The 19,779-nt window shown below is 37.9% G+C and overlaps 1 protein-coding gene across 7 annotated transcripts in view; it reads right to left on the bottom strand.

The window, feature by feature from the left end:
- MAST4 (microtubule associated serine/threonine kinase family member 4) overlaps window positions 1–19,779 on the bottom strand; it is a 390,562-nt gene that overhangs the window by 157,943 nt on the left and 212,840 nt on the right. The window lies entirely within an intron of this gene.

Below are 19,779 nucleotides of genomic sequence, written 5' to 3'. Positions count from 1 at the left end.
CCCGCAGCGGACACTCCCCGGAGGAGCGGGGCCTCATGGGAAAAGGAGCAGGCAGGGACCTGGGCGGGAGCCCGGGAGAAGCAGCCAGGGCACCCAAGCATCTTCCGCCCTGCCGCGCCCCCAGCCCAGAGTCCCAAATGGATCGGTCCCCCAGAATAAATAAATAAATCCATTCGCCGCTCCCCAACTAGGTGAAGGATGCGTGCGGCGCACACCTGAAGGCTGATCTATGATTCACTGCAGAATGGATCACCATTAAAACACTCCAAGGAAGTCGGTCATTACTCTGTCAAGACGCTGTTTGCTGGGTTAGAAAATCATGTCAAGAGGATGCCACGTTCACCTCTGTAAACTAAATTTATGAGTTTACATCCATTTGATGAATCACTGCGGTGCACACCTGTTTGGCTTCAGACTGCAACAGACTTATCTAGAAAATGATCAACCACCATGAGTAAAGACACTACCTGCCTTTATTTAACACATGCTAGAATTATTTTCCTTCAGAGCTTGAAAGGAAGGAATGAAGGGGAGGTGGAATCAATGCTATTGCTATTCATTTTGAAGAGAGGCATGATATTCAAATAACTCTTCAAACCCACAAGTGCTTGTATAAAAGTATGTGAAGAAAAAAAGATAGAATTGAAATTAGCTGTCTTAAATCTGGTGTAATGTGGCAAGAGATGCTAATTTTTTGTTGTTGTTAAGTAAGCAAAAAATAACTTGTGAAAAATGGTTTAGTTCATCCAGTAAATACTTAGGAACAAACTTGCTTCCAGAAACAAGAGGGTGACAAGAAGTGGGTGGGGGCAGCTGACAAGGGAGAGCCTGTAAACTAAGGACAGGTGTGTGCTTTGGGATCCTCTTTCTCTAATTCTTGTGACCTACACAAATATTTCCATCCCAAAGACTCTAAGAATTTCTGATCATAACTCTTGTACAGGGCTTTCTCATGCATTAGCTCCTCAAATTCTCCCAAAGCCTCCTCAGATCCTAGAAATCTACAAAGGTAGACACAGAAGGCATTATTTTCTCAATTTTACCAGTAACAAAATACACTTCACCAGATACTTAGGTCCAGTATTTCTGCCCCATACTTAGCCATTTCTTCTTTTTAAAAATGTTTTTTAGGTATTTAAAAAGATATTGTTTTTAAAGGCTGACACAAAGATAGCACCCAGGTCCAGAGCAGTTTTTCTCAACCTCAGCACTACCGATATGTTAGCCTGGATAATTCTTTGTTCGGTAGCTATCTTGTTCAAGTAGCATCCCGGACCTCTACTCAATAGATGCCAGTTGTGAAAATCAAAGATGTCTGTAAACGTTGCCAAATACTCCTTGGGAGGTGAGGGGTAAAATTACCCCCGACTGAGAACCACTGCTCTAGATAAAAGTTCCCTCTAAGAAAGAAGGTATAGAACATTGGTTAAGAGCAAAAATCTTGGATTTGAATTCTGGATCCAACAATTACCATGACCTTAAGCAAGCCATTTATTCTGCGCCCGTTTTCCCCATTTTATGGGGCCCATGATAGGACTAACCTCTAAGAGGTTGACCTACACAAATGAGATGACATATATAAACCCCTTCAAGCAGTGTCTAGAATACACTTGACATAAACATTGGAAATAAGCAGAAGCTAAAAGAATAGTATGCAGAGAGATGGTAAGACTGGAGCAGTGAGCACCCCATACCGTGCCCTCTACTTTCATGGTGCCCTACTGAGCTTCTAGTCACACTGCATTATAAGGGACTGTTTACTACTGTCTTGCCTATTAGTCTGTGAGTTCCTCAAGGTGAAAGTCATGTTTTATTGATCTCTGTATTTCTAAAATCGGACAGTTCCTGATTTATAAGTATTTACTAAATGTTTTTTGAATGGAGACACTTCATATGCTCAGGTATCTATACTCTCTCCTAAGATGCCCTAAAATTAGCAGTATTAGCAGGTCAGTTGATTTCCTCAATTCTAAATTCTTAACAACCCATGAGGATATTTTTAAGTTGTAAAGACTTTCTCTTATTGACTCATTTTTAGCTACATTCTGTAACTAGAGACAGGTGTGCTAACATTCCTCAAGTCTTAACATGCCTCTAAGAAATGTCACAACAAAATCCAAGGAAAACTGTCTTTGAATCTCCCCCCTCCCCCACCCCGATCCCCAAAGATAAACCCAAGGAATAATTCTTATCATTGCTCACTTTTAGGTATCCAAGTTTAAGAGGGATAACTACATATTAGAGGCTTCCCAGAGAAGCACAATCAAGATGTTAAAAGGGGACTTGAAAGTGCACTGTATAAATTATGGGTTGAAGGAACTCTGTGCTGAAAGTGGAGAAGAGAAACTTCAGGGAACAAGTGATAGCTGTCCTTGAATACTGAAATAACTATGTGGAAGAGTCTGGATCCAAAGATGAAAAAGGATGAAAGAACGAGGGAGGAGTTCCAATAAGGGTGTTGGGGAAGAGGTAACCTGAAGGAGATGCAGTGGGTGTGACTCAAGTTCTGGATGGTTTTAAGACCTGATGACTCTGTACCTCCCAACTGTTGTACTCGCTATAGTCCTTCTAGAAAAGCACATGCATTTGGGCAACACCCAGAAGGATGAGAGCAACTAAAATGGATAGATCTATGACAGAAAACATTTATTTCTTCACTTGATTGAATGATGCATATCCTGGCTAGCACATGTCATTCCTATCTCCACTCCGTATTATCTGGAGAATCCATCATGCCGATTCTCAAAGGGATGGGTAAGGACGCAAGCATTTTTAACTACCTGTACTTAACTTTAACATGTTTTTTTATTTTTCACTTAAAAGGCTTGGGAGAATTTGGGTTGTATCCAAAATGAAAATAGGTAAAGTGCATGAAGATCCAGAAGTGAACTAGTTAATACAGTGAAAGTGGCTGATATATTCCCACACTCATTTAAGATAAGAGTAGGTGTGACACTAAAGTGTAACTTGTCTTTTAACCTGCTTGACTTGATTTGGGAACCTATGATTCAGAAGGTAGCACAGTCAGTAAACACAAGAATTAAAATTGTCAGAACTACTGACATTTTCCTACAGACAAAATAATTATATGAGAAAAACTAGAGTATAGGTTAGTTGCAATTGTAGTAAAAAGCTGCTTACAGAACTAAGAGAGAATTGAGATTATTGGAAATTCTTAAGACAATAGCTGGTATAGGTCAATATATAGATATTCAGCAAGATTTTCTACTTACTGAACAATAGCTAAGCCTACATAGCAATAGACAAGCTTTGTGATCCAGAAGACTCATTCATTTAATCAGGATAGTATTATCTGACATTGTTTTTATGAGAAAGGTAAGTAAGATTGAAAAATAAGCTTGCATGCTACTGAAATGCTAGTTTAGGACTCAATGAGTATTTCAAAAATGGTCAAAGTTGGGTGACTGGCTTGCTTAGTGGTTAGAGCGCAGCGCTCATAACACCAAGATTGCCAATTTAATTCCCACATGGGCCAGTGAGCTGCACCCTCCACAACTAGATTGAAAACAACGACTTGACTTGGAGCTGATGGGTCCTAGAAAGACACACCGTTCCCCAATATTCCCTAATAAAACTTTTTTTAAAAAAAAGGTCAAATTCTTCAGTTTACTCCCCTTCTATACACAAATATTTCCGGTCCTTTTCACTGTTTTCTACCTCCTACCCTCTGCCCCATGCCCATTTTGTAGGGTTTCCCCCCACCCTACACAAAACACTGTTAAATATCACTGGAGCCTTGCCTTAAACCAGAAACTATGGGAGACTAAGTTTACCAGTGTAGATATGAGGCTGAGGAAGCTGTCAGCTCCCTGCACTGACCTTCTGGCGATGAGGCCACTCCATTGAGAAGATGCTAAGGAAAGTGGGGTTGATATTTTACCTGATCTTGGCCTAGTCTGGGGATTCTGCTATAAATTAACTTTGACTTCTGTCCACCCCATCTTCAGAGCACCTAGAAATGACTACCTCCCCAAGCTGTCCACACCTACAGGTCTACTTTGGTCTCCTTCCAAATGCTGTCTTGAGAGTTTAAGGGTAGAAGTGCAGGTACCAAATTGCCCACCCTGAATGAGCAATGCTTGTCATCACTGCAATCTTGAGAAATAAAGCTCACAGACAAGGCTAAGAATGTGAAGAAAGTTTCATCAATAGGCAGCAGGTTGAAAGAAAGCTCCTCTAGTGTTACTGAACTTTTTTCTTTTTGCTCTTTTTACTAAACTATGAAGGAAAATAAAAAGACAAATAAAAATTAACTTCGAGGGTTATATCTGAATGCTAAAAACCTAAAGATGAATAATAAGTAAAGTTATATCATCCCTGGAATATTAAAAATATTTTTAAACAATACTACACGATAGTGAGATTCAGATTTCTAAAGTGAATAGATAAAACAAAGTAAAATTGATTTATTTTTCCTGATATGTTAGCAGAGAGCTAACTACATAATCCCCAAGGGCAGACTGAAGGATAAGGGCTAAGAGGGGACAGGTGAAAGACTGACCAGAATGGGAAGAGAATAACATTTTCCTCAGGTATTTCCTAGACCCCAGGAGAATCAGAGGCTCAGAAAGTGTAGCAAATAACCAATAACTTCACAAAATCCAAGAGGAGAAAACAGATAGATATGGAAAATGGAGCACTTTTCTCCCAAATTAGTGACTCCTTAATTTGTATGATACCGTGTTTCCCCGAAAATAAGACCTAGTTGGACCATCAGCTCTAATGCGTCTTTTGGAGCAAAAATTAATATAAGACCGGGTCTTATTTTAATATAATAAAATTATATATAAAATTATATATCTTATATAACATAGACCCGGTCTTATATTAATTTTTGCTCCAAAAGACGCATTAGAGCTGATGGTCAGGCTAGATCTTATTTTCGGGGAAACACGGTAGAGAAGTAGAGTAGGACATGCATGATGGTGACCCAGCACATAGGACCAGGGAGAGTTTCATAATCACTGCTTGTAAGCATATCACCCTAGTACTCAATCCTCTGACTTTCAAGCAGGGGAAGGTACTGGGAGAAGCCCCATAGCTTACTAGTCTGACAGAGCCCCTCCCCTTAAAAGAGGAAATGGACAGAAAGTGTGTATCCTCCTTACAGGGCTAGAGGGGTCATCCTGTAGGAAGGAGACACTGGGAGAGAGCCAGAAATGAAAGGCTCTTTCCATCTAAACCAGCTGTCTGAAAGACCTGTCAATAAACCATGCTAAACCCTGGCCTCTAACAGAGCTAAGCAATCCAATTACACAGAGCCAAGAGCAAGGCTTGGAGATCAACACCCTTATCTGACAAATGAAAGCTCCTGCAGGAAAGGGTTCTCCCATACTACTAAAATCAAAATCCATTTCTTTGCTGATCAGTCTCCCATACAGTCAGAACTTCTTGAGGGCAGGAGCTCTACATCCTTCATCCTTAAATCCTCAATACAACCATTAGGATGAATGTAAAGACAAGGGAAGAAGGCTTTGTTCAGGGTTAGAAAGATATGTGATAGCAAAGTTAGGTCTAGTATCCTGATATTTTGAAGTCACCTTGAATATATTTTAACAAGATTTTTCTGTCTATTCCTTTGTTTCATGAGTCCATTCCATTATCTATACGTGCTGTACCTGTTAGGCAGGTCTCAGATTTCAAAATCTCAGAAAATTATCTCAGATTTCAAAATCTCAGAAAATACAGACCACACATACGTAGCTGTATGTATACACGTATATGCATATAACTAGTTTGTAAGAACTACCAACGCTTTTTGACTGCAACAGTGACTCTCAGTTACTAATCATTGCCTAAGACTCCCAGTCTGGAGTTAACTTCGAGGACATCCTACTCCTTGATCCAGAAGCTTGGGTCTAAGATACACCATTTCTCCTGAGCATAAATTACAGTTCAATTATAAGAAGTGTCAATTTGGTTTAAGTGGGTCAGTGTAGTTATATTTAGCCCTTTAGTAACTGACACTAAGACCTTTCTATAATATAGGATTAAGGTTAATTTATCAGTTCTTCTTTTCTTGAATATTTTTCCAGGTCAGACATCTAAAGTTATAGAAAATCATCCCATTAAAATAAGAGGCAAGAGTTTCCATTCTAAGTACCATATAAGGAACATACACAGAAGGAGGTAGAAACCATGTGCTTCTGTAACAATCCATTGTTAAAGTTGATTCAAATTATTACACAAATCAAGGACAATATGTCAAGTGAAGACACAATACTTTCAGCATGGAGTTCTCAAACAAGTTTTAGTATCTATATCTATTATGTCAATTTCATACCAACAAAAAATTTTAAAAATATATTAATTCATAAGAGGATAAATATGATGTGAGGCATGAAAAGTGTTCACTCTAACTAGTTATCACAGAAATGCAATTAAAACATTAGTCAGATATTTTTACCCGTTTAACTGGCAAAGATTAAATAAAAATAATACTCAGTGCTGGTGAGAGAACAAGGAGATAATTTCTCTTGACCAACTTTCTGGAAAGCAAACTGGAGAACAGAAATACACAGACACACATAAATGTGTATGTGTGCGTATATACATAGACATATAGTACACACATGCAAATGTATATATTTAAACTATAAATTGACATCTTAGGATTTATACAAATATAATCAAGTATATGAACAAAAGTTTACGCACATGGAAATTAATCTCAGAATTCTTTATAATAGCATAATATTGGGGTAGGGGGAGAATCCAAAGGTACAAAATAAAGGCAATTGTTAATATTGAAATAACCCAAAAAAATGAGATATGATAAAACCAATAAAGACCATTGTGGTAGACAGAATAATAGATCCTAAAGATATACAGGTTCTTATCTCTGGAACCTGTGAATATGTTACCTTTATGTCAAGATGAACTTTGCAGATGTGGTTAAATTAAGGATCTTGAGACAAGGAGTTTATCCTAGATTACCTGGGTCCTAAATGTAATCATAAGTGACTATAAGAGGGAAGCAGAATGACATTGGACAACAGACGGCAATGTAACATTGAAGCAAGATGCTATCTATGCTGCTGGTTTTGAAGATGGAGGTAGGGACCCTGAGCCAAGAAATACAAGGAATGCAGTTCTAAAAGCTGGAAAAGTCAAGGAATTCTAAAGTCAAGGAAATCTACCCTAATGTTTCTGGAGGGAGCTCAGCCCTGCTGACACCTTGATTTTAGCCCAGCAAAACTGATTTCAGACTTCTGACCTCTAGAACTCTAGGAGAATAAAATATAAGCATATGTTGTTTTAAGCCACTTAGTTTGTCATAATTTGTTACAGTAGTAATTTGTTACAGTAGTCACAGGAAACTAAAACGATGTTTTTTAAAAAAATTATCTAATAAGTGGGAAATGCTCCTGAAATATATTAAAAAAAAAATTGGAGCACTTCTATGCTATAAATTGTTTCAAATATAATATATATGAATGTATGTGAATCAAAAAGTTGGAACTAAACAAAGATGTTTTTAATGGACATCCATGAATGTGGGATTACGGCTGATTATATTCCTCTTTATACTTTTTAATAATTTTTATGAATATATATTATTTTTAACTAGGGAAAAAACCTTAATTTCCAGAAGCCACACATTTGACAGAGTCTTTTTATTATGAACTGAAAGGTCAAGCTCCTGACAATTTTAGAACACTTTGCAGAGTTACAAATTTAAGAGCATACACTTTAGCTCATTTTCATAAAATTTGAATGATACTTGTTGACAAACAAAATAAAATGCATATGTAAAAGCTCTACAAATCTTAGAAATAACTACTAAAATTGTTATTAAAAAGAAGTCTTTCCTATTCCTGGGAATTTTATAATATAAAAATGAAAAATATCTCTTTTCTATACATAAAGCCTTACATGTCTATGGTAACTGGGCCAGTATGTATTTTCAAAGCAGACTGGGTTATAAATCCATATGTTGCTTTGCTTGTGGTTGAATATATATGCTATTATTTACAGATTGGTGAGGCTGTGCATTTTACCTAAGAAGTTTTGAATTCCAGAGCTGCTTCACTCCCTTGTACTGTACATGAAAGCTTTCTTCTTTGATTGCTCAGAAAAAAATCATGTACTTTTGAAAAGTAAGCTTAATTTAATATTAGCCAAATGTGTATACAGTAAAAAATGATGTTCTTAACTTAAAAAAAGCATACTAGCTATAATTTAGGATTACCTCTCCCCTCTCCCCAATATATACAATCTTGTTATTTTCCATGAGGCTAGGCAATTCAGACTTTACTATCTTTATTTAGCCAGACTGTGAAGACTGAAAGCAAAGACCAAGTTTCTTGTACCAACCACAGAAATATTCTTTGAACCAATGAATTGTCATACATGTCACAGACAACAACCATATTAACGTTCATAGTTACCAAAAACTTTCAAAAAGAAGTTATTTCAGTTAATAAAAACTATAATAACAGCCAATCATGCCATCCAAGATAGTGGCAGATAGGTGATGGATGAATAACTATTAATGTGAAACAAGAATTTTCTCTATAGGTGGATCTTAGGAAATGAACTACATACAGAATTATAAAGCATGTTAACATACTGAGGATAAAAAAAAAATCAAGGCCAGATGACATTTACACAGCAGGAATAGAAAATTGAAGATATTAGAGCAAATCACTTAAAAGTGGCAGAAAAATATACTAGTTTGGAAAATTAGAAAATGGGAGAAAAATAAATTGGGTAAGTTTTCACTGTATGTAAATGATAAAAGAACAACAGATTTTCATGTTTTCTCCTTACTGGCCACACCCTGGTCATGGCCTCCATGACCGTTTGCCTGGAGTCATATGGTGCCCTTCCTGATCCCCACTCCAGACTATTCTTCCAAAGCTACCCCAACTCCAATGTGTGCATTTTTCTTTCTCGTGAAACAAATTTCAATGGCTCCCATTGTTCTAGCCATATTTCTTCAAGTATGGTTTCTGTCTTACCATCATTGCATTATCTGGAGTGCTTGGTAGAAATGCAGATTTTCGGAGGTTCCTCCACACCCATTGATTAAGCATCTCTTGGAGTGGAGCCCAGGAATCTGCATTCTACCAAAGTGTCCAGGGTATTATTATGCACATTAAAGACTGAGAGGTTCTTCATAGGAAAATCAAGACCTCTTTAAAAAGAATGCTTTATGAGGTAGTCCCTTGTTATCTTTTCTGCCTCATCCTTTGACACATGTCCCCTGTGGTTTATGCTCCAATAATAATAAAGTATGTACTTGTCAGAAGTACTGAATTTCTTTAAGATCCCTTGGCCATACCTCATTCCCTTTGTACATCCTGTTCCCTGTTCCTAGAATTTCCTCCTCCTCTGCCTGGAAAACTTCTGCTCATCTTTTAAGTGTGAGCTGTAAGGTCATCTCTCCAGCAATGTTTGCCTGACTTTCTCTTGCAAACATAAGTGTTTTTTCTCTTGAGTCTCCAATGAATTTTATGCATCTAGATGCCTCATTTATAGCAGTCATTCTACTGCAGCGTGCTTGTATGTTTATAGGTCCAATTCTCCACTAGACATTAGGCTCTCAAAGTACACAGCAGATAGTCAGCAGAATGAGTGGATGTACACACATTATTTTCTAGGGTAAAGTTAAAAAAATGTTATTTTTCTATTTCTCCAACTTCTATACACAAGCCCTAAGGGGGATGCTTCTGAAACCACGTTGCCTTTTGTTAACTGGTTGGATGATTTTTCTTTTAAAGCACTGTTATTATTGACAATCTTCATGATGTTTACTAAACAGAATAACAATTTAAGTCTATAATTTTTAGGTAGATTTTAACGGCTCATTAAGAAATGAACCAAAAAGCACTGTTAGCTTTTACTTCCCTTCACAACAAGCATGGCTGAAGTTAAATGTTACGTTATCTCATCTGAAAAGAGGACTAAAAACAGGAACTAGGGCAGAGTGACCTTTTTCCAAGGTTGGAAACTCAGTACTGCTGGGGACATGATGGACACACACATCCCACTGTGGTGAACAGATAGATGAGAAAGATAGATAAGAACTGAGGGTGCCACAGCAGTAGTGCTCAAGGTTTGCCATCGGCAGGCGACCATCTCACAGCCCAGGGCTCAAGGTTCAGATACGTCCACTTCCACAGCAAAACCTCCCATCCCATTTAGGAGGAATTGCAAAGATGAACAGACACAGCCAATAAGAGTGACAGTTGGCAATCAGCCCCCTCTGTCTATCTCCTTTTTCTCCCAGCACCCCTCTTCCTCTTTGGCAAATGCTCATTCCTACATCTTGATCTTGCTCTTGTTCTGTAGTCAACCAATCCCATTTGAGGGTTTAATTAAGAATTAAAGTTTTAGTTGATAATGCTGAAGATGTGACTATCCAGCTGGGTTTACATTTTAAAGGGGACTGAAAGTTTTGAAGAAAGGGACAAGAAATAGGTACTGGGCAGAGTCTACCCCTGACAGCAGAAGTCCACGTTTAATGGATGATGCTACCAATCAGAGTCTGGAGATAGGCTCCCAAAGAGTGGTGGCCATCATGTCACCTCCACACCCTTTTTCAATAGAGAAAAATAGAAAATGCAAAACCTTGCATTGAAAGGACTATCTATAACTGATGTAGATATACTACTGTCTGTTTTAGTTTCCACACAGGCATCAAGGGTAGATGACTTATTTACTAATTATACAGACACCAAAAATGATCATTATAGAGAATATAATAGCATGGTAATGTTACATTAAAAAAACACAGAAAAATATATAAATACGGCATGATTATAATCATATAAAATCATGTATATCTAAATATTAATAAGCAGAAACCTCATTTAAATTGGAGTTGAGAGGACCCAGTGGGGGAGCGCTCACACCCTACCACTCATTGTCAGTTACCCCAAATAGGAAAAGAGGTAGTTTCCATCTCCAAGAGGAAGATGTTTTTCTACTCTACTACCACCATGGGATGAAGGAGGATCTTTTCCACCCTCAGCAACCACTTAGCCAATGAAAGGCTGTTACAACTCAGCCAATAAAAAGCCACTATATTTCGAACTTTCAGTTTCCTCCAATAGACTCTTTGTTTACAACAGCCCCTCTGAACTCCTCCCTTTCCTTTATAAAAGAACAGTCCTCTCTCCTTTGTTTTCTGAACTTACACATAGGGCACCATTAGACCACATGTCCTAAACTGCAAGTCTGTGTTGTTCGGAATAAACCCATTTTGCTAGAGAAATATCTGTCTATTTGTTTGAGGTCAACAGGCATATAGAAGACAACTTACAGGCATCAAGAAAAACACGAAAACAGTTCATCCTAAGTGATTCATTTTACTCTTTCATTTTTGCTATTGTTGTTTTAATATATATTAAAGTATGTTATATATTTTAACAGTTATTTCCTGGTCTTTGGTAATGTGCTCCACGATTATGTCAATGTGACTTGCTGACAACTCATCTTCCCGGAGCAATTCTAACTACCTTCAAATAACACTGCTTGATACAAAAACACACAGAAAGTGGGAAGATACAAGCTGACTCTGTTTGGGGCTCAGGGAGGCACAACCTTCAATTGTTCAGAAACACTAAACTATAAATTGCTAGGGGCTAAAAGATAAATATAATCATCACTGAACATCTTGAGTGGCATTTGACATTATCAAAGTCCTTTCTCTCCCCTTCAAAATAATCATTTCCTCTATCTATCCTTTGTCATTGCCTCGTACCACAGCTTTAAAAACAGTACTGCAGAATTCATAGCTCAGAAAGATACATCCAGAGTTTCTGTCCCAGAAATGGGATCAGATATATTTCAATGAGCTGCCAGTTATCTGGAGGGTACCTAAAACTTAAGTTATTATCTATTACTTTCCACTGTATTGGGGAGCAAAACCTGCTGCATGTAATTTTCATAACTGCAGAGCTCTGACCCAGTCTCCCAAATCACAAAGGCTATTTTAGTACGTATTTTTAAAATATAAGATAGGTAATATCCACCAGTCAACATGTGATCTATGGGTTGAGCCCATCAGATAACACATGTATCCAAACAAGAACAGTTTTGGAGGGAAAAGAAGTCTTTGTGATATTTAATAAATATGAACCATGCCATAAATTATCGAACTTTGTTCAATGTGCTACTACCAAGGTAAGCAAATAAAACAACAAGTAGGAAACAATGAACAGATCAACAGACCAGAGTATGAAACCCAGTCACTTTTTATAAATGAATGATAAGTATCAGGAAAATGTCTTATGCCTAGAGTCTGTAACATCCCTTCTTCTACCCCACTCACTACCACAGAATAGATTAGGGCATAATTGCTTCTCTGAATGAAGTAGGAATTTAAGGTCCTATATTTCAGTCATGTCTTGAGATGCTTTCACTGACACAATTCTGAAACGTGTTTATTTTTATTTTTCATCCAAAGAATCAGCATTTCAGGAGGAAATAACTAAAATCATAACATGCTATTTTCCTAGAAACAGCCCAATAAATTAAAAAAAAAAAATGTTTCCCCCAATGAAATGATATCTAACTGCCAAGGAAAGTTTCCAGATTCTAGGAAACTCTAGAACAGATTCATTCACATCTAAAAGTTTCCAAGACTAGTTAAGTAACTTAAAAAAATAAAATCTCATAGAAAAATATAGCCAGACAAATTTATCATCAACTGAGAGATTAACGTACAATAATTGTGGACCTATGGCTCTTTAAATTTGGGTATGAAAACTGACTTCATAAATGAAACATAATTCTAATTAAAGTTATTATTGATTTTCAAAATAAAACTAATAGAGTTTCCAAAACCATATAAAATTTTATTTTTATTTCTTTGGTAAAAGAGAATAAGCAAAGAATGAGTAATAAATGTCACCATAAATTTCACCTTATGAAATTATTTTAACTTCTTGTCACACTGAACCTTCAATAGAGCTACCAACAACTGACAAACTCTAAATCTGAATTTCACTTCGGCATCTCACTATGAAACCTGAGTGGGCTTGCAGGAGAACAAATGCCCTAAGGGAGAGATCTAGAATAAAGCTACAAAAGCAAAATTCTCAGTGTGTAGATACATATAGAGTCTTAGACTCTTCTGTCATTGACTACAGATTAAAAAAAATTAATGACAATCAGATGTGGAATATAAGTATCATTTAAAACAGAGATTTAAGATAGATGGTCTAAAAGGTATTTTATATTTTAACTAAAAATTACCATGTTTTACTTATTCTAGGAAAATGTTCCCATCTTCCTTGGTTGAAAAAACTTTTGCCTCGTGCGAATATGTGTTTAATTGTAGATTCTTGGGAACTCCCTTAAAAAATGTATCTGAAACTGTACTTCTTTCTTTAAAAGAGCTGGTTTTAAAATGTCAGTGGGAAAAGGGATAACACTTGACTATATAAAATAGTATTTTCACAGGGCTACCCCTGTGTGCCAGTGTTTAGTTTTGACCAAACACACACACCTGCATCGCTGCTGGTCCTCCATTCCCAAATGTCACAGACTCGGCCCAATTTGCTTAAATAATTCTGGGCTCTCACGTACTTCAGTGAGACAATGAGAACCTCAGCTGATCAATGCTCAGCAATGAAGAGAAACAGCTCTCTCCAGATATTCTATAATGTTACTATTTTTGAAGTCTTGATGAGAATAATTGGCTTCCTAAAGGGAAAATAAGTAGCCTTCATTGGATTATGCACAAGGAGGAGAGACAGACATAGTTAGAACGTGGTTGTGAGGATCTGAGGCGAGTCAGAATTCAGGGTCATTTAAAAATGTCAAGGTTCTTGGAACTCTTACTTTTGGAGGCCCATCTGACAAACTGTCAAACATTACCACATCCCACACTAAACCTTTTTCCCTATGAAACACGTTGTATTTTATATTTTTGCTTCATATCTGAAGAACCATCACACACACCTGGTAATTTTCATGAAGTGCAAGGATCTAAAATACAAATTGTTTTCAAATACTACATTTTTGTGATTGGTAAAGGTAATGATTAATGAAGTTGATATATTATGTTTATAGCCAAATACCTTATTTCCTCTAATAAAACTGTAAGCCACAACCTGATTTCAATCATGTTAAAAATGTAAAAAATATGTTTTCATAGATAAAATATGTATAAATTTCAATTCTGCAATTTTCTTTGTGTGTTTTGAACCAAAATATCTTTCCACTTTGCAGACTCAAACCTGTCATAATTCTATGAATGTGTCTTCATGCTTAGGCGACTGGCTATGTACGGAAAGGCAATATTGCACAGTTGTTGAGAACATGGATTGGAGCCACTGCCTGGGTTTGTAATTACAGCATCAATACTTATTAGTTCTGTGATCGAGTAAGTCATTTAACCTCTTAGTGCCTTAGTTTCCTATTCCGTGAAGTGAAAATAAGAGTACTTACCTCACAGGACTGTTGTTAGGTTCATGTTAGTATTTTTTAGATGTACATTTTTTATTTTTATTTTTTTTTATGTTAGTATTTTTAAGTGTTGAGAAGAGGGCCTATAACCTAGAAGCATTAATCATGCTATGTTATTTCAAAACCAATGAATGAAGTGGTTCTGGAAAATCATTCACTTTCCTCAGCAAAACTGTCTTGAAGGAATTGGATGGACCCCACATTTGGGGCTGACATGTCCATATACCAAGTCCTACCCTGTTTCCCCGAAAGTAAGACCTAGCTGGACCATCACCTCTAATGCGCCTTTTGGAGCAAAAATTAATACAAGACCGGTATTATATTACATTATATTATATTATATTATATTATATTATATTATGCCCGGTCTTACATTATAGTAAAATAAAACCAGGTCTTATATTAATTTTTGCTCCAAAAGACACATTAGAGCTGATTGTCCGGTGAGGTCTTACTGTCTGGGAAACACGGTAGCCCAATGCCCTTAATTCTGCCTTTTCCTTCCCAGAGATTCTTCTCTAGGATAGGAGCAGGGGTGATCACAATACTAAGGGTAACTCCTTCCGGGTTAAGGGTCAATGAATGAGGAAAGGATCAGAGAGAGTAAATACCTTTTCACTCCAGAATAAATACTAGTGTCACTTCCCTCTAGTGGCTGAGACATGTAATTACAACTTCCCCAGGTAACTAATTCTTCAGGTTAGCTGTGTGCTCAACTTAAGTGAAGAGGGAGTTTTAAGCCAGTGCAGAGCAAGGCACAGAATAACAAATCATTGAGTTGTTTTTTTATTTAAATAAAGCAATATTAAACATGCGCACAGTGTGATAATTAGTAATCTTAGCATCACAAAAAGAGCAACTTTAAGTAAATGTAACCCCATTGTAAGTATTTAACACCTACTTCAGTGTCCCCTAAGTACAGTCAGTGTAATCCACATGATAAATAGTTTTTTCTTTCCCTAAATTTTTTAATGGATGGAGCTCATTAGTTTACATAATCGTCCCTAAAACTAGGACAGTACTCCCACAGTCACTCTTAGTAAAATATTAATCCTACTAAACCAAATATTTGACATGATCTTGGAGTGTTTTCCTTAAAACATTAACTTCTCAGGGGTATGGGAGACAGGAAAAAAAAAAAGAAAAGAAAAAGAAAAAGAAAAAAAATACCATATCTTTCACTAGTTTTTTTACATATGAAATATACATCAAAGAGAACTAAATTTTCCTTAAGAGTATTGAAATTACTTTTTAGCAGTTTATGTCCTAAGCCATTTCAGCCACTTGGGCATCCAGCTCTTCTGAAAGGTTCTGATATTAAAAACACATTGCACAGGATTCATCAGCATACACTATGTGCTGTAAAATAAACTGTAAGAGTGTGACTTATTTTTCATTTATAAATTCACTTAAGAAGGCTAAAAAAAGTGTCACCTACAAGACATAGATCTTCCTAAACAAAGACGCTCCCATTTTTCCCCATAAACTACATACATGCATACACACACATTTTAACTTCAAAAACTTCTTATAAAATACAGCCATTAAAGAGTATATTTTACTTTTTCATGCTATTAAATATACAAACATCAAGAAATATTTTCTCTAGCACAGAAAGTAGCATGAAGAATCTAGTAAATCTCCATGAATTCATATTTAGGATACTGAAAGGTGATAAGAGTACACACATACACACATGCATTTGAATATTTGTACGAAACAAAATATAGACAATGCTGGAGAAGGAAAAATATCAGTTTTAGACATTTTTATTTAATGTGTTGATAATTCATCTAAGGGTTGATGTTCTCTCAGCATTTGGACACACAGGGTTAGAAATAAACAGAGGAAAATATGGACTGTATCTACATTTACAAATTCTCTTTCTATAATAAAGATGAATTATTTTTCTGTTTAAAAACCTATGATCCCTACAAAACTAAACACATCCTTACCATCAGATCCAGCAATGTCACTCCTCAGAATTTACACAAAGGCCATGGAAACTTATATCCACACAAAAACCTGCATGCAGATGTTTATAGCAGCTTTATTCATAACTGCCAAAACCTGGAAGCAACCAAGATGTCCTTCAGTAGGTGAGCAGATAAACTGTGGTACATGCAGACAATGGAATATTATTCAGTGCTAAAAAGAAGTGAACTATCAAGTCATGAAAAGACATGGAGGAATCTTAAATGGATATTACTAAGTGAAAGGAACCAATCTGGTAAAGGTACATACTGTATGATTCCAACCAAATGACATTCTGGAAAAGGCAAAACTATGGAGACAGTAAAAAGATCAGTAAAAAGACAGTAAAAAGACAACCACTTGCCTGGTTGTCTCCCAATCCCTGGCCACATCAGTGGTTTTCAGAGGTTGGAGCTGCGAGGAAGGATGGATACGCCAAGCAGAGAGGATTTGTAGGGCAGTGAAAATACTCAGTATGATACATGATGATGGATACATGTCATTACACACTTGTTCAAATCCACAGTGTGTACAACACCACGAGTAAAGCCTAATGTAGACTGTGGACTTTGGGTGCTAACGATGTGTGAATGTAGGGCCGTCCATTGTAACCAATGGACCACTCTGGTGGGGGTGCTGGTAATGGGGCTAGGCTATGCAGCATGTATGGGGTGGGGGTACATGGCATGTGGGAAATCTCTATACCATTTCCTCAATTATGCTGTGACCCTAAAATTGCTCTAAAAAAAAAAGTCACTTAAAAATGTTTTTTAAAAACCCCATATTTTAAGGCAAAGAATTTCTGTGATTACTGGCAAATTATTCTATTAAAAAAAGACAAACCAACCAACCTATGATCCCTACTGCCTACAAAAATAAAGGCCAGTTTGGTCTCACTTGGTCTCAGTCTCTCTCTCCAACCTCAGCACTTGACACTTCCTTCTGTTCTGTTCCCCACCACCGCGCTCCCCAGACATCATGGCTCTCTATGCTGTAATCACAACACAGGCCCTCAAATCTTCCATGTCTGCCTCCCCACCACGGCCTCTGTGCAGAAGGGGCTTCCCTGCTAGTTCCGCTTCTCTTCCTGATTGGTATCTTTTCATCCTGCTACCGCCAAACAGCTCCCTACTGAAACTGAGTCAGACAGAATTAACCCTCCCTCCCCTTTTCTGTTATCATATAACAGTTAACTGTGTTCATGTCTGTCTTCCCTGGGGGAAAGTCATGGGTCACCCATCTGGGTAGCCCAGCTTCTACTGTCGGGTCATTATTGGAAATCAATACATGTCTGTAGGATGAGTGAGTGGCTCTACAATGTGTGTCTACATGTAGGAGGCTTCAAATATCTTTCAGAAGTAGGTGATATGCAAGTAGTAAGTTAAACCCTGGTTTCCATCATTGCTGACTACACGGTGGAGTTTTCATGACCATGTTAAATACGTTGCTGATATTTCTCCCCTAAGTCAACTGTTTCTATTCCTTTCCCATCCACCACACCTTTATTCCACCTCCCCAGATCTGAGCCTTCCTCCAAGCCCGGCCTCCTATTGTACCTACCCTACAGGCCATTTCCAAGTACACAGACATGCGTAGGCAGGCTGTAGGTCGAAGGAAAAGAAATAGGTTAAGTCGTAAAATCTCTCCAGGCCTACTGCTCACATAAGGCTGGCACAAAAGATAAACCTGATTTGGCAACAGGGAAGGGAGAGGCCTCAAAACGGGTAGTTCTCAGGTATCCTGCCGTGACCAAGAGCCTCAATTTCCCAAAAGGAAAATCTTGCACCCTTCAAGATAGAAATAGTAAAGATTTCAACTTAAGTGACAATAAAGTATCATAAGGGTCTTTGTCCTTTATCAAGTGTTGCTTTTAGCACCCGCATTATTCTACCTTCCACTCACCTGCCTCTCCCCGCACTCACTCTCCACCCGTTGGCCTAATTCCATTGCCTATGGCCAGATCAGCACTGATCTTTTGACATCACTCTGCACAGGGGACCACTCTCCTGCTCGAAATTTCTTCATTCCCCTTCTGTGAAACCCCTTGCCTGGTTGCCTGCTAATCCCTGGCCACATTTCCTCCAGTCCTCATTTAGACATCTACGACCTGTGGTGTCTCAGAATCTGTCCTGGAGTCACTTCTCACTCATTGATTTTATCCAGTACCATGGCCTATGTACCATCTACTGGCATACAAGTCCCACATTTGCTTCTCCAGACCTAACCATTCTTTGGAATTCCATAATCCACATGGGCATCATATAGGTATTTCAAACTCAACATGAACAAAACCAAACTCTTAATTTTCTGCCACAAGCTGCTCCTCCCCATGTTTTCCCCACTTTGCTAAACAGACCCACCATCTACTCTGTTTCCTCAGCCAACAGTCTTGGAGCTGACCTTGAGGGGGTTTCCCTCAAACCCCTCTTCCAACTCATCCCCTGGCGAGTCCTGTGCATCCTCCCTTCAGAATACAGCCTGAATCCGACCACCTCTCTACAGCTTCACCATTTACCCTTGGGTCCAGTCACCATTATCTCTCATCTAGACTACCTCCTACCTCTAAATGGAGCTCAATCTACCCACTACCCAGCAGCCAGAGGAAACTATAAAAATACAAATCATGTCATGTTACTCACCTATTTCAAAACCTCAAGTGCTTCCCTATTAGTCTTCGGGAAAAGCCAATCCCTAACTCCGACTTATGGAGACCTTCACTCCGGCCCGTTTCCCACCTCATCCACACACCCTCCCCTTGCTCACACCAGTCTTCTTTAAGTTGCTCTTGCCCTGGTGATCTTCCACATTGAAAGCCTTTGCTTTGGTATTCTCATGGCTGTCTATTTCCAATTATTCAGATCCAGCTCCCCTGTCACTTCCTCAGAGAAAAACAAGCCACCAGAACACCCTGTTTAATTTCTATGCAAATCACTTGTTACTCTCCGGTGTTTTCCTGGCTTTTTTGTAGTAGGTCCTCTTTCCTCCATTCCCACACCCAACTAAGATATAAGCTCGTGAGAGCAGAGACCTTCTCCATCCTGTTCATTGCCGTATCCTTGAAGCCTAGAATATAGCCTCGCCAGCAGCTAATGCGCAAAATGAATCTGGCCAAAAGATTTGAGATGCATGGTCCAGGATGTTTCTGTCCTCCCTCTGTTTACATTTACTGATATTGAGTATTCTACACTTCATAATCTGACATTGTAGGCTACATCTTTGTTCTTCTCCAGGATTTCTACCTTTAATAAGACTTCACAAAAGGTATACCACTGGAACAGACCTTCTGTCGACAAGTCACAACACCACATAAGGAAATAACTCCAAACTCCCATGCTTCATCCTCATCAGCTTGATAGCAGCTAT

The sequence above is a fragment of the Rhinolophus ferrumequinum genome, chromosome 7 (genome assembly GCF_004115265.2).
Source record: "Rhinolophus ferrumequinum isolate MPI-CBG mRhiFer1 chromosome 7, mRhiFer1_v1.p, whole genome shotgun sequence".
Lineage (NCBI taxonomy): Eukaryota > Metazoa > Chordata > Mammalia > Chiroptera > Rhinolophidae > Rhinolophus > Rhinolophus ferrumequinum.
This window is presented reverse-complemented; position numbering and strand designations above follow the sequence as displayed.